General features: G+C 39.7%; 1 protein-coding gene across 2 annotated transcripts in view; it reads left to right on the top strand.

The window, feature by feature from the left end:
* Positions 1-16,826, top strand: part of nlgn1 (neuroligin 1) — a 314,164-nt gene that overhangs the window by 60,846 nt on the left and 236,492 nt on the right. The window lies entirely within an intron of this gene.

Genomic DNA, 16,826 nt, shown 5'->3' with positions numbered 1-16,826 from the left:
TAATCGGTTGTATATCAGAACTGAGCCGTATACGGGCTGCTAAAGGTTCTAGGGCCAGGGCAAAAATAAAAGGAGAGATGGGATCTCCCTGACGCGTGCCCCTGTGCAATCGAAAAGGAACCGATACATCATTATTAGTCCTCACCGAGGCCATAGGTCCTTTGTACAGAATTCTAATCCAATTAATAAAAGAATCACCAAATCCAAATTTGGATAATACAGTAAACATATACGGCCACTCGACCTGATCAAAAGCCTTTTCAGCATCCAAAGCTATTACCACAGAATCATCCGAACACCTAGCAGAACTATATATGAGATTAAACAATCTACGCAAGTTAAAATAAATGTAGCGGTTAGGGATAAACCCTGTTTGATCCGGGTGGATAAGTTTAGCAATATGATCCTTAAGGCGGTTTGATAAAACTTTCGTTAATATCTTGGTCTCAACAGAAAGGAGAGATATAGGTCGATAGGACGAGACAGACATAGGATCACGATCTTTTTTAAGAATCAACGAAATTACCCCATGATATAATGAACTTGGCAAAGAGCCAGACAATTTTGAGTAGTTAAACATACGCAAAATCAGAGGAGCTAGCAATGAGGAGTAAGCTTTATAGAACTCTGCTCCAAAACCATCCGGTCCAGGGGCCTTATTATTTGACATCTGTTGAATAGCTGTCTTAATCTCATCTAATGTAAAGTCCGCCTCCAAATCTGCAACTGCCTCATCATCCAATTTCGGGAGATCACACTTTTCCAGAAAGTCCTCAATTGACGACTGACTCGCAGAACTCTTAGAGCTATAGAGATCACGATAGAAGTCTTCAAAACACTTGTTTATTTCTTGGGGGTTTCTAGTGGTCTGCCCATGCTCGTCATTGATTGACAGTATTGTTTGCGATGCTTGTGTTTTTCTAAGTAATCTTGCAAGCAACCTATGAGGCTTATCACCTAGTTCAAAGAATGTTTGCTTACACTTAGTGATTTGAAGGCAAACTTGTTTGCTGAGCAGAGAACTATACTCGCACTTCAATTTAGTAATTTTGCCCAGTAATTCTATATTGGGAGAGGACTGATAAGTTTGTTCTAGCTGCAGTAAATTTAACTCAAGATCCTTCAAAGCCATTTCCTGGGATTTACGTTTAGCTGCAGAGAACGAAATAATGTGGCCTCGAATTACTGCCTTCATACTCTCCCAGAGAATTGCATCGTCAACATCACCTTTATCATTATCATTAAGAAAATCCAAAATGTGCTCCTCTAATTTCTTATGAAAGGTCTCATCTTTAAGCAGAGTTGGGTCAAAGCGCCAATCCCGTCTCTGTAAGGTAGCTAAACCTGCAAAATCCAGATTAATGGACACAGGGCCATGGTCAGAAATCAAAATGGGATGGTAGGTAACATCCCTCATAATATGAACAAGTTTAGAGTCCAGAAAGATATAATCAATACGGGAGTACGACCCATGAACGGAAGAGAAAAAGGAGTAAGCCCTGCCTGTGGGGTAGAGTAATCTCCAAGTATCCACCATGTTCATGTTTTTCAACGCACTCCATGACTGGATTTAGACTGTTGGGTATGGGCCGATGCACTTTTATCCAAGCGGGTGTCCAGTACCAGATTCATATCCCCAGCTATTACAATATGAGAATTATCCACATTTGGCAGCAGCTTAAAAGTCCTTTGAAAAAACTCAGGGCAATCAAAGTTAGGACCGTATACGTTTACAAAGGTGACAGGTAAGGAGTTCAAGAGACCTGTAAGAATGAGGTACCTTCCCCCTGGATCCGCAGTAACTGTGCTTTGACAGAAGGGAATATTCTTCCTGAACAAAATTGCAACCCCTCTTGCTTTAGCTCCAAAATTAGCATTGTATGCCTGACCCAACCAATTGGCACGGAGCACTGACTGAACCTTGCGTTTAGCATGCGTCTCCTGTAGAAAAATTATGTCAGGTTGCAATCGTTTAAGGTGTGCAAGAACTTTAGCCCTTTTTACAGGATTACCCAGGCCTTTCACATTCCAACTAATCAACCTCAGTGTAGACTTATTGAGTGTATTTAACATAAATGCTACTTATCCCAATTCGACTAGCTAACCAGTAGTCACACACTCTGAAATTACCACGTTTAAGCTTGTACCACCATAGAACAAGAACATCCAAACATAAAACACAAAAAACAGTCCCACCAAAAATGAGGGGCCCCCCCCATCGAAGCCCGTCTCCACCCAACATACCCAGTAGGAACATAGTAGTAGCTACAATCCTTCCCGTAACCCATCCCGCAGCCCCACACCAGCAAAGAGAGATTTATAAGACACTTTATAAGAAAGAAAAAAAAAAAAGGCGAAAATTCAGATAAATTAAAATACGAGAGCCATATAAACCATATATGTGCGAGCATTACTAGGCTCCCATACAGCAAATCAAAGAATAAACAAGGACCCTGAGGGCATATATTGTCCACATTGTAGGGAGCAATATCAGCAACAATACTGACCCAAGCTATATGAGTCCACAGCAACACGCCCAGAAGAACAGCAATAATAAGGCTTATACAGAGAAAACATATAATCGAGGACGTAAACCGTTGTGTTGGAGAGCCCTACTCATCCGACCCCGCGGCCAGTTTCTGGTCCAGGAATTTTTTGGCTGCCTCCGGCTTATCGAAAGTCTGTGTGACCCCGTCCATCGTCACCCGAAACCGAGCCGGATGAATAAAGCCGTAGCGTAGATTGGCCGCCCTGCATCATTTGCGGATTTCTTCAAACTTCTTGCGCCGTGTCAGCACCTCCGCGGTCAAATCCGGAAAGATAAAAACTTTCGCCCCATTGTACTGCAGCGGAGCTTTTTGTGCTGCCATCCTCAAGATACGCTCGCGGGTTTGGTAGTAGTGCAGCCTTACAATTAAAGGACGAGGCCGGTCCCCGTCAGCTGGCTTGGGGCCCAGGGCACGGTGTGCTCTATCCACCACGACCCTGCCCGGAAAATTCTCACTCCCCAGGAGCTTAGGAATAAGCTCAGAAACAAAGTCCAGCGGGTTCCCTTTCTCTGTTCCCTCCGCGACTCCAAGGATCCTGATATTCTGTCGTCTGGACCGGGACTCGAGGTCATCCAATTTTTTGTGATGTAAATCGTAGCCTTTCTGGAGCGAGTCGCAGAGCGCCTCTAAGACGGCAATCCTCTCGTCATGCCCATTTACAGCTTCCTCAACATCATGTATCCTCCCAGTTACCGCGGAAAGAGCGGCCTCCACAGCATTCATCGTGGTTGAGATAGCAGTCAATTTGCTATCAACCGAAGCCTCCAATCTAGTGATTGCACTCATTATGTCGGCGGACGTCGGGTTAGCCACTTGGGAAGTTACGGAGCTAATTGCACTCGGCTCCCCAGCTAGCGCGTGCCCGTTAGCTACACTAGCTGGTTCACCTCCATCTTCTCCGATTTTCTCAGTCTTTTCACGGACTTTTGGAGCCTTAGGCTTCGTCATTGTTATAAGATATATCCAAACGTCAGAAATCAACAGAAAGGTGTCAAAAAACAGATGGGTATAAACAGAAAATTACAGGCTGGTGCGGAGCTCTTCCAAAAAACGTCCTACGCCATTGCTTGCTAACCACGCCCCTCAGTAAAAATATTTCTAACCAACCCATCCAGTCCACACATACAATGAGATCAAATGAAAGATTTCGATAAATTATGTGAAAAAAATAAGAAATGACAATGACAGTATTGAACACGCTAGCTGAAATGTATTTAATACTTTGTACAAAAGGATTACATTACAGTATTTCAAGACACCTCCTGTATGGAGAAACTAGTTGCATGCATGGCTCAAGTGTAATTTTGGCCCATTTTTCCACACAAAACCGTTTTACACTCATTCTTACGAGCCATGGCAGTTGAGTTCATTTCTTCTTGTTTTCTTTGAAACAGCTGTGTGTGTTGATTCCAGGTCTTTGTGTAGTGCTCAACGAGTGGTCTTTGGCTCTTGAACAGGTCTTCTGATAATTCTTTTCACTCCTGTGTGTGAAATGTTGCACAGAGCACCTATGAGTTTGGCGGAACAGGGTTAGGGTTGTTGGTGAAATGATGTTCTTTCCGCTTCTTGATAGTGGCCCCAACAGTGTTCACCAAAATCTCCAGTAACCTTGCACTAAGAAGCAGGATTGCTTTCTAATTACTGACAGATTTCAGCCAGTGTATGACTTTCCATGCCTTTTTGCACCTCCCTTCCTTCACATGTTACAAATCCATACAGTGGACCTCAAACTCCATTATAAACTAGTAACCAGCCTGAACATGTCAACCACGATTATGGTTTTTAAACATAGATGTGTCACATTCTGCTGGAAGTTATCCTCCTAAAATCTGATCCTAAAAAGGTTTTCAGTTAGCTTTAGATTTACTGGCTGTCAAGGCCTTACCACATGACTCATATAATATTATCACTCATCACTCAGTGAGTCCTTATAAACCCAACTAAATCTGTTGAGTGCCCACTCATTTAATTCATTAACTTGTTGCTCTCTTTTGAGCATTATGGCATTTTTGTGGCTGGACTGATGTCTGAGAAAAGTACTGGCATACATAGATCTAGATATGAAATTGAAGATGATATAAATACACCAACGTTGTACTAAAGCTGAGAATATTTAGAAGGTTGATGTATATTAAACACGCTAATGTTACATTATATAAACATTAAAATGGTGGAAAAAGGGGAGACAAGAGGACTGTCATATCTGCCATCACATGAGATCAGGCTACAAATTCGAGTTCTGCCTGTCTCCTCAAAACAGAAAATAGGCCACTTCCTGTTCAACACAGCCACTGCATGGCACTCTTTGACAGTAGAACACAATACATTATATAGGACATGACAACACAGCTTCAAAGGGAATTATTTAGTACTCAGGGTTTGCAACAGATAATTTCCTGTTGCGCACTGTATATTAAAATATGATTGTTACATACAGATTGTGTTTATAATGCACAGTTTTTAATGTATCTTGAGTTGTGCTTGCTTTTTAAAATGTTTTGCTGTACTCATTCTGTTTAATCTGTCTATAAAACTTGTGTATTACCGACTCGTGGAAACAGTTTTCAGGAGCTTTGGGGAAGTGGATTTTCAGTGATATTGTAAGTTAAGATGTCTAATCAATTTTCTGTTTTGTTTTTTTTTAAATTAGATGTAGTTAAAGCGTTTAGCGAGGAGAATGATTTGTTTTATATCAAAATCACAAACTGTTGTTCTCAATCCAACGAATAATGGACTAAATAAATACCTTCACTTTAATGAAGACAAATTTTGAAAAGGTAAAACAGACGTTTATCACGACTGCCATCATCATTATGAACATGGTTTCATTGTTTTGCTCAGCTACTTCTTCGATCTTTGATCTTCACATGTGACCATTACATTAGACGGATAACATAAAAGTATGTCTCTGAATGTTTTTGGATTCTATATGACCCAATTTGACGATGATATATTATGTTCTGGTAACAGTCTAAGTAATTTCCTTGTTAATACCATGTGAATGGCTGTCAAAGTCAGCAGCTGTTCCACTCCCTGCTCTGTCTCAAGTGCCAAACCCACATGTATTGATCAGCCTTTTGTGATGGTAGCACTTTTAATTTGGTGCCCTTAAAAAGAGGAAGGTGAAGTGGTTGTTGTTACTGGAGCTATTGCTATTTTTCTTTACAGAAATTACAGGTTTGTTTCTTTTTAGGAAACCTTGAATTTAACAAATGGGATTTCAAGTTGGATTACCTGAAACTGATTGAAAAGGCAGATTGTTTTATTCGTTTGTTCATTTGTTATTAACACTGCATTTGATGTTGAATTCACATTTCATTTCTGAGCGAGAAAAGAAAAAGAAAGAAAGAAGAAAAACAAGACTGTAAATCAATATAAATGAGGAGTGTTAGTTATTAGCAAAAATGTAACCTGCTTGTATCCTCAAGGCCAAAGCATTGAGCACTGAATGTTAATGCGGGTTTGTTTTTCCTTTTAAAGCCTGTCATGCAACTAAGGAAATGTGACCACAGGTGAGCTTATGTTAATTAACGAAGTACTGATAATAGGTGGAGCCATGTCTTTCAAAGAATGTCTGGACTAACTCTTAGAGATACGCTGAGAGGTCCTGTCACTCAGGAGGACATCAGAGTACAGCTGCTGCTCCTATGCATTAAAATGAGCCTCCTGAATGGTTGGATGTACCCAAAAGTGTTTTTGTACATCTAACCAGGAGGAGAGGAGACATTGTGGAAGGGTCATGTCCCTCACTTGGTTAGGCATCCCTTAGTATCCTCGCTGGAAGAGCTTGAGGTTGTAGCTGAAAAGTTCGCCTCTGTAAATACTGCTGCCCCTGTGACCAGGACCTTGGTAAGAGATAAAAGATGGTTTTATGGATGTTACAGTGAAATTCATAGAACATAAGTGAGCAAAATTTGGGCTTCAATGCATCAATTTATTAATATTTAATATAATTAATGTAAAAGACAACCACTATCACCACCAAAATAAACTAAAACTTTTTTAAAAAGCTGGCCAAGCCTAAAAGCTGGTAAAATAAGAGCAAGTCAGTTTTGTGGCGTCTTCACAGTAGGCACTGCCATAACAATAAAATTATTCTGTAACAAAAGCACTAATGTAACATTCAGTAAAAAGAAGCAAGAACACAAAACAGCGATCTCGATACTCTAACTACCTTAACCACAGAAGAGAAAACTAGGATGGCAAAGACAGCGAGAGAGAGAAAGAAAGAGGCTCTGTGACATAGTGGAAAAGTCAAGGATGTCTTTACCTGATATCCATACAACCTGATATCAGCATATCAAAGCTCATCACCTGGTTGAAGCCTTGTCTGAGCTTTCCAAAGGGAATGTCAAACATGAAAGAGACGGTGTTTGAAGAGTTAAGGTAGAACTGAGCTCAACTGCCAGCTCCTTTTTAAATTGTCATTTCAGTTGGTATGGACTTCTGAACTACTTGAAACTTAAGAAGTAGCCTTGAAATGATGAAATGCTGCCATGGCTCTGTATCCAAGCTTACAGAAATCTGATGCTTGCATTCCTACACTGCTGGTCATTGAACAGAAATTGTGTGTTTACGTAGGCGCGTGGGTGTGTTTGTCTGTATAAGTACACGTTGTTGTACTGCTTATAAGTTTAAAATATGGTGTTCTAAGATGGATTGATTCATTCAATCAACACGCATCACATAGATAATATATAAATAAATAAGATAAATGTCAGCTGGCAAATGCAATCTTAGAACTTTTCTTGAAACAGTTTCAGCAGCAGCTACAATTTCAGCTGTGTGCAGGCAGGGCGTGGACTCAGATGCAGGACTCGGAAACGGGAAGTTAACTGAAAGCGCAGCTTTATTTACTGGAACATCCGTTAATTTCACCTGAAGACGGGGGCGAGACAGCGCAGAGAAGGTCAGGGTGACGTTAACGACGCGACAAAGAACTGAAGGAGACGCTGACATCAATATACAGAAAGATAACGATGACGTGGAAGCACAGCTGACACGGATAATCAAGACAGGGGAGGAGCAAAGACCACCTGACGTACACTGACGGAGACTAAGTAAAACAGGGAGTACACAGAGACCCAGACTGGAAGGGGAGAGAGAGAACACGGAGGAGCACGAGGGAGAGAGGCAGACATGACGGGCAGGAAAAACAAGATGGAATAAAGGACAAGGGGAAGCAAGAACTCACAGTACAACATAAACAGACACACAGAGGGAGACACAAGGGGGAACCCTAATAACCAAAAGCTAAACTGAACAACCTAGGTACTATAGAATAAACACAATGGACCTGAAAACACAAATACTAACACCAAATGACAGAAAATACAAGACAACTCAAAACACTGGGTCAAAAGGACCCAGGACCATGACAATGACAGTGATCTATGATGGATGCTTAGTGGAACACAGGGGCATGTGTGAATGTAAACTTCCTTATTCTGTAAGTAATAAGACCCACTTCTACACTCGTGCCAAATAACCTTATTCTAGCTCAGTAAGCCATCAAGGTTGTACTTTTTAGACCACTGGTGCCAGACTCGTTTTACTCTATGGCCCGTGGACAGCATGATTTGATATCAAGTATCATCCTAGTAATGTTTTGCCAGTTTCCCTTTTCCTTTGAAAGTTCAGATAGAACATCCGTTTCTTTATTCTTTTATATATTTAATATTTTATTTCAAACAAGAAGGAGCCAACAAAGGTTGCTCACTACTTTTATAACCAACTTTTATTGACTGTACCGGTTTTTGTCCACCATAGCAGGTATAAAAACACCTCAAAGGCAGTGTTTCAAACCAATATATTAAGAGTTTCTTTGGGATTGTTCTTTTACTTAATCTATAGGATGAAGTGATGGACAATGACAGGGGTTAGTGTTTTTAGGGACAATCTGCTGCCAGCACAACAAGAGTAATGACAAAGGATCACTCAGCTTTGAATAATTATAGTCAGGCACCGTGTTAGGAGTGACTGACTAACACAGTGTGTTTGTGTATTTGTGTGTGCTTGTGGGAAAGAACTTTAGGAGGAAATGATGATTAATGAGTGAGCAGACCTTGGGAAGGACAGGCTGCCAGTGGGACAGATGACAGAAGATGAAAGGATAGGAGGAGGAGGGACTGAGTGGAGAGGTGGACAGAAGTCTATAGAACCTCTCATTCTGGCAAATGACTGTTGAATGCTGACACTTACAATAGCACTCAGTTCCTCACCATGCTATTTATTTTCCTACATTGCACTGATTGATGATACATCATTTCTTAATGCCACAGCCACTGTTAGTTGGGTTAGAAGGCAGGTTGCTATTTTTGTAACCTCCTCTGTAATGAAACTATACTGCTTCTCCTGGAATTGATTCTTCCACCTGGGCTTTTCAACGAATTTTACTTAAAAGCAAATGTAGTTCACTTTCTAGTTCCCTGATTAACACACGTAATACTCAAATTTCTGGTTTTGCTTGTTTATTTGTTGGACTGATTTCTGAACAGCTTTACTTCAAGATAAAAGTGGAATTCGTCTACATGAAAGACATGAAACATTATGCCTGTGTGAACTGATGAGAGACGCTGAAATTGAGGCTGATTGATGCCCCTGCTATACAGGCATGATTAGGTTTCAGTAGTTAAGCACAGAGTGTTGACCTATGTACTAGCAAAACCGCTAAAAGAAAGGAAACAAAGGGCTGATCCAGGCATTGATACTGTATTCTCTCACATTTTAATAAAAAAAATGTAATATAAATTTTGTGCAAAAAAACATGTCATACAATATCATTCAAAAGTGGAAACTAATTGATTGGATTTTATTTAGAGGCGAGAATTGAGATATTTCTTTGCAGGCAACATGAATTTTATTTCCTTGTTTAATTTAGGTGGTTGCATTTGTCATTGTTCATAGTGAAATTAAAATGCATCTTATTTAAACTGAACAAAAAAAATGAATTGTAGATGTATCTGAAACTTCAGTTTGGTGGCAGCCCTACTTACTTGTGCACAATAAAACCAGAAATGTCAAATACAACGATATATAAGGACATAAAGACAAAAAACAAAAAAAAAACTCCTATGTTTGCAGTGTTTTATGATTGTTGTGCTTGTGATGCATGGCTAACTAGAGAAATTATTGGAGAGGGCGGGTGTGATTTTGCTGCCACAGTGTAGATAATTGTGAGTCATCTAAAAGCAAACGCAGATACATTTGCCTTTGCAAGTGTTTCTCACACAGAAGCAATTTGAGAAAAAAAACACTAGAAATATGCAAAATACTTATTGAATGATCTATATGTCATTATAACATTTCCCACAGTTCTAGCCTAAACTTGGAAGTAACAGTAAAATGTGTTGTTTCTTATTCCTGTTATAGCTGGAATCTTGTTATATATATAGGAGTCTACCATGAGTATATTGGGACTTTTTTTTCTTTGAAAACCTTAGAAATCCATGATGTACTGTTGCTTTCTTATAGCAGTGGGTCTTATGAATTGGCATGAGATGAGTCCAGTGTGGTGCAGTAGTGAGTTGGCATGCCACTGCCTCAGATTATGCTATTCTTTAATCCATTTGTTCCAGGCACTCATATGAGGACTCCAGTCAGCAGTCTCAAAGAAAAGACTCCTCTTCACTCTCATCCACTGGGATAACACCATGGCTAAAGCACAGGCACCCTGAGAGGCAGTTGCTGTCTGCTACACACATCATACTCACACACATACAGTACTTGTGTAGTCCTCTTTCACACAGTCTCCTGGGAGCCAGACACGGGGAGACCATCCTAGTGTGAAAGCTCTTGGTTGGGGTCGTCTGAGAGAAGAAATGAAGTCTTATGGTTATGTGTTGATGCACACATGCATGTCTCCTTGAGTCAGTACACAGATGTGTATGTGTAGTCTACCTTTACTTGAACTTGTGTATGTGTGACATAGAGCGAAGTGAGCTGGAGCAGTGTGACCATATTTGGCATTTAGTTTGAGCAGAGAGGGATTGAAGTGCTGAGCCAAAGATGCTTGACTGCTGACCCTTTTATCTTTCACTGCTTCTCTCTTTCACACATTGTCAGACTTTAGAGGTATTTTATTTTTTCCCACTAACTAAGTAATTAATGTTAGTTGTTAACAAAACTACCTGTACTGATATAAGAAAAGCCACAATATGATTCAGCATGTTAGAATCTATGCTTTGTATGTGTTTGGATAGATTAAATCAGTTACTTTATTGGCTAATCTCTAATTTCTTAGCAAGTGGGGGCTAATGCCAGTGTTTCAGGGCTTCTGGCATAGCCAGCAGATATCTACATAACTAATATCCAGGCTAAGATGTCCCATCCCATGGGGTGGGCATTGTTTATAGTTTTACTATGAATGTAAAATATATTTTAACATTTAATAGGAAATAGTTGTCAGACTATATGCAGTTATTTCAGTAGTGCGTCCCACTTTAGTTCACAGACTGTGAAAACCTGCATGCAGCCAAACACCTCTGCATATATTGGTCAAGAGAACAAAGATCACAGTAAGCTGGAGACTAACACGCTTCCAGTAAAGAAACATCTATTCCCTTGCCTACAGACTAAATATTCATATTCAGTTTTCAGTTTTTAGAGATTATACATTAAGTAAGGTCTGTGCAAACTTTGTGTTTCGGGTTCATAGCAGTTTGTGTGTGTGTCATTTATTGACAATGTGATGCCATAGGTGTTGACTGGGCTCCTGCAGCCGTGGTAACAGGTGTGAATTTATACACTGTAATTGGCAGATGAAAAACAAATAATTGAATCTGTTGAAAAGCTCACAAATGCCTGACTGAGTAGAAGTGGGTCCCTGTGTGAGCAACTGGGGTATATTTAAAAAATATTTTCTTTGTCTGCAAGAAATATAAAGAACAGAGAATCTCACTCAGATAATAGCTGTGTTGTGTTTGATCGTTTTGAAGAAAGGATTTTGATCATCATTGATTACAGTAAATATTTTATGCTAGTGTTTTGCAGCATTTATCTAAATTTATATGACATTTATATGTCTCTTTACATGGCCAGTTCATCTTGCATTGCCTGTAGATAAGTGTTAGGTGGATGGGTATATTAAAATATTCAAGGCATCTCAAACGTCACGATTCAGTTTCATTCAGCAGTCATTGTGTATGATATATATAAATTAAACAAAGCTTCATGGCCTTCAAATGAAAGCTGTTTGTTATAAAATGACATTTTTTGAAATTGTAGTCCCGTTTTGCACTTCATAATTACTGTTTGCTTGCAACCAAAGCTGTCCTGCTTTGTTATGCTAGTCTTTCTCACCAATCAAGCTTACTGGCTACCAGATTCCAACATTTCTCTATTTTGCCCAAAAGAGGAAAACAAAAACATTTGTTATTATGAATAAGCTTTGCTTTGGCACTGGAGGTAGAAGAGCAAAGTTTTAAAAACTTAGATACCCTTTAGATATGCTCGATATGGGAGGAAAGGAGGGAAGGGAAAATGAAGACTGTTAGTTATCTTTCTCCCCTTATTTCAGTTGGGTCACAGAGAATCAGTTGCTTCCATGCTGCATCAGTCTTTCTGCTGTGATGGTAAATTAAGAAGTTGTGAAATGGCAGACAGCCTCTCTGTTGCTACATCTAACCTCTCCAGCTTCTTATGACTCTGAATACAAATGAAACTTAAATGTGTCTTGGTGATTATGTGTGTGTGCGCGTGTGCATGTTGTCTTTAATACGACACAGACTCAGGTAATTAGCAAGATCTCACTTTGTGATTTCTCAGTCAAGAGTCAATTAGTCTAGTGGTTTGTGGATGAGCCAGCGTCAGTCCTGTGGTACGGGGGAAAAATTGTTAATGTGTTTGTGTAATGCAAAAGGCGAGATGGCATATTGAGGAGTTTGACAAGTATTCATTATCTCAGGGCTACCCAGAAATCTAGGAAATCAAATGTGGGTGACACATGTGTCTTAAACATAGAAATACAAAAGCCACTATACACTAAATGAAGTCCTAAAAATTTCACAAGAAACTAAGTTTATTCATATTTTTAGCATCGACAAAGGAGTTGTTGAAGTTGTTCTTGCTAGGCTTGCCATCAAGTTCCAATGCCTTGAAGACTTGTTGTATGCCTCCAGAGGAGCACTTGCATTTTCAACAATTTTCAGCCACCTTCAGAAGCAAGCCTCTATGACGTTTCGCAGAATCTCTTTCCCAACTTCGCTGCAGACCGTGCAGATTCTTTCCTCAAACTGTGACAGGTTAAGGGGCTTAGCATACAGCTTGCTTTTGATATAGCCCCACAAAAAAAGGCATGAGGTGTAAGGTTAGAAGAGTGCAGAGCCCATTCAAGTGTGATGGCCATGAAGCTTTTCAAACTCGTGCTGAACTGCAGTCGGGGACTGAAAAACTTCTTGCCAAGCAGGAATTTTGCAAAGCAGCTCCAATGTCAACTGGTGAGCAGGCAAGGCAATGATATCCTTTGAAAAACTGCAGAGCCTAAGCTGTCATATGCTCATTTATGTCCTCTTTAATGGACAATTGTTTTTGGTCTATATCATTTGACTTTTCTCTTGTTATTTCAGTTATATTTGAGCTACCCTAACAAGACCTGTTGTGCTCAAAAGTGGACGTCTTGGCTTTTCCAATGATATCTCATGTGCTTGGGTGGCCACTGTCAGCTCCAAATAGGCAGGACATCTAAAAAAAAAAGATACTTGTTTCCTCAGTTCTCAGGAGGATATGCTGATGGCCTCAAGTCTCTCTGAATGATACCTGGAACAAAATAGAAAAAAGGAATTGTGTAGTGCCTTTTGGGACACCCACCCTCCAGTAGGCACAGGTTTTGGCAAACTGTCATACCTTAAAATTTATCGATGTCATGTCTTTAATGTGCAGTCTTCAAGAAACATGCTGTCTGTCTAACTCTGAAATCTCAGAGATTAGTCTCTACAGTAATTTCATTACTGATTCAGTATTCAAAAACTGATAAATTGATAAAAGCCATGCATCTGATCCAGTCTTTCATCACTGCACTATTAAACTGTTTTTTTAAACTCCCAACTAGACTTGGAGTTTTTCAGCGATGTTTTAGTAAATTAATCCTCAATTGTCTTTTCCCATTAAACATATTATGTAGGTCACCCAGTTTCATTAGTCCAACTTACTTTTACTCACTTAGTAACTTATTTTTTTAATAGATAATAACATTTAAAAAAACAACCCTATGTGGTCATTGATATTTACACAAATTATGAGAGTAAGGGCTTCTAAAATGTCATTATAATGCCATATAATTAAGAGGATTTCATTAGTGGTCTACATACTATGTTTTATTTTCTACCCAACCAACAGCATCAGGTTGAAATCACAGGAGCTGATGTCAGTTGAAATCCTGAAGGTGATATCTATTCCTGGGCTCCATTTATTCCTTTCAGAGTTTTTACCTCCTATGGTGTTCCTCACAGGGTCCCTTTCTGTCTTAGCGGCTGTCATCCTGGCTTCCTTGCAGCTCTAGGTTTTGGTAATGAGCAGCCTCAATACTCATTGCCCCCTCATTACAGTCATGGGCCTGCTAGAATTGCAGCTTCTTTTTCTTCTCTTCTGGATGTCGCTATCAAAGAATCCACTTGCTCACTGCTAGACACAGGTATGCTTCTGGCAGGCTCTGTGACATATCTGGGTATACAATATAAAAAAAATCAGTATCTAGTATGTACTGAATCTATTTTACATTTCTTCTCATTTTTCTGCTGTCTTTGTACCTTATTATTTTTTGTTTGTTCTCCCAAAAATATTGGAACTCTTTACCCCGTGTGTGGTTAATTAGTCTTTCTTTGCAAAGCATAAAACAAAGATCTGAGGACCTCGTCAAACTCTATTAGGGAAGAATAGAGAGCAAGATGTGTTTGGTATAGGAAGAAGTTGCTGTCTAGTTCTACAACAAGTACTCTTAAATTAAAATGAAGGCAGTCTTCTTTGGTTGAAACATGACAGTCAACTGTAGTTGAGAGCCAGACAGCTACAAAGGAGATTCAGGTATAGGTTAAAATGTCCTTCACAATATTCAGGACAGTAAAAAATATTATGAAAATTAACTGAACCTTTAAAACGTAGTTATATACACACATATCTTAGTGAGGACATCTTATTGACATAATGCTTTCACTAACCGCTTACCCTAACCATCAAAAGTGAATGCCTAACCTTAACCCTTAGCCTAAACCTAACCATACCTCACAAAGATGACTAAACATGTACACATAAACACACACACACACACACACACACACACACACACACACACACACACACACACACACACACACATATCCCCTGGGTTTTTGTTTTCCCTATTGAATCCCACTCCACTTGTCCCCGTAGAGATTATCTTGCCGGCTTGCACACGGTGCAGCAGACAGCTCATTCCAGTGCTACAGGCCACCAAGGCTCAAGACTTTATTACCCACACAGGCCAAAAGAAATATTTGTGCCTCTGCCTCTCTCTCTAGTTTACCTTTGAAGCTTGAAGGCTTAGCCATTATTGGCAGGGGAGTAGTATTGAGCCCTGGAGAGGTGCTATGGAACCCCCTACATTTAAATTTATCCCCCTGTTTTATCTCAGCTTTCTCATTAGCAACACAGGAGACTACTTGTTACTTGTTAAGTCTTTGTTTCTGCAGGTCTTTTAATGTATTCTCTCTCTCTCTCCTTCTCTCTCTCCCGCTGTATGTGTGTGTGTTTTTCCTCTCTCATCCTTTCACTGTGGCACAATGGTTGGGGCGTTTCTTTGTATGATGGTAATTAACTTTTATGATGTTGCTATGAGCATGGTCTTTATGCTGCCATGGCCGCCACTCTGTTCAACCTGTCACTTTATCACCCCACTATGTTCTGAGCAATTAGTCTGCAGGGACACCTCTTGCCCTACCTCCTGCTGCCATTGTCCAGCTATATCCTTCCAAACCTCAGCACAGAAAGATTGCGCTTTTACAGAAGGAATGAAAATCAGCCGGCTCATGCAGCTTTCCTTTTTGTCTGTAGGAGGAGCTGTGTCTGACCTGCCATTTAAAGACTGAAAATATAGTGTTTTCCACTGCATGTTATTTTGCTAAACACCAGGCTCTGGATGGAAAAATTGTCAACACAGAAAAACAGGAATTAACGATGTCTGTGGTATCTTGTAGTGGACAATTGTTATTTGACTTCCCCTCCTTTGTGTTGGGTCCCTACTCCGCACAATTATAGCTGTTGTGTGCAGAATTCTTCTCAGCAAGCTGGCTTTGGAGCATAATTTGTGTATTTATGAAAACTGATCTGCCCACACACACCACATGTTATTACCAAATGCCAACCCTCATTTAGATATTTATCACAACAGAGAAACGCCTGGAAAAAAAATAAAAATAACGCTTTTTTTTTTTTTTTTTTTACCTTAAGCAGGTATTTGTCATAATTACCTGACTGTCGTTAGATGGCTCGAAACTTTACAAAACTGTGAAATGAATATACCGTATAGTCATTTGTGACTCTTTTATTGGTCTCTTGGGATGCCATGGAAAGCCCTCTGTTATGATAACAGCGTCCTTCTGAAAGAGTCCTAATTAAATGAGTGTATGCATACCTGGGTGTTGTTTTGAAGTGAACCGCTTTTAAATCTAACTGGATGAAATGTAAGAGCAAGGCTGCTTTTATGCATAGTTTCACTTAACTGCACTTTGTTGACTGCAACCCATTTCACACACACATCCTTCCTCTTATCCCATGAGAATTAGAATATGTAATTTTACTGCACTCTTCTATTCAGTAAACAAAAGTGTGGCAGGTGTGAAATGGTGTAAAATATGCACATTTAAAGTATGTGAGTAGGTAAAAAAAGACTGAAAAAGCAGAATCAGGCAGATCAACTAGTTCTTTACATGTAAATCTGACACTGAAGAAGTGAGATAACCAAGCACTGCTTATGAATAAAAACAGGTTCTTTCCCAAAATCCTAATTTGTTTCCATAATGTTTTTTGTTTGCCATAATTTACAGGCATATATATTAAATAATTACCGTAAAATACCAGTTTTAGTTATTACTTTCATTCATTACTTCCATCTTAGATGGAACAACTGAGATCTACATCTACCATATACCCAGTCAATAGCTGCTTTGACTTTACAGCTCCAGTAAGAATGTCAAATTTGAACCCAGGGAAACATTTGAACTCCTGAGTCCTATTGGTTGTCTCGTCACTGAGCTGTGGTCTTTCCTTCTTAGCTCAGATATTGATCTACCGCTTAGGCAATTAGTC

This window comes from Copadichromis virginalis, linkage group LG23 (genome assembly GCF_057382275.1).
Source record: "Copadichromis virginalis isolate Kocher_CV1m ecotype Utaka linkage group LG23, C_Virginalis_male_GT1.1, whole genome shotgun sequence".
NCBI classification, from domain to species: Eukaryota; Metazoa; Chordata; class Actinopteri; order Cichliformes; family Cichlidae; genus Copadichromis; species Copadichromis virginalis.
This window is presented reverse-complemented; position numbering and strand designations above follow the sequence as displayed.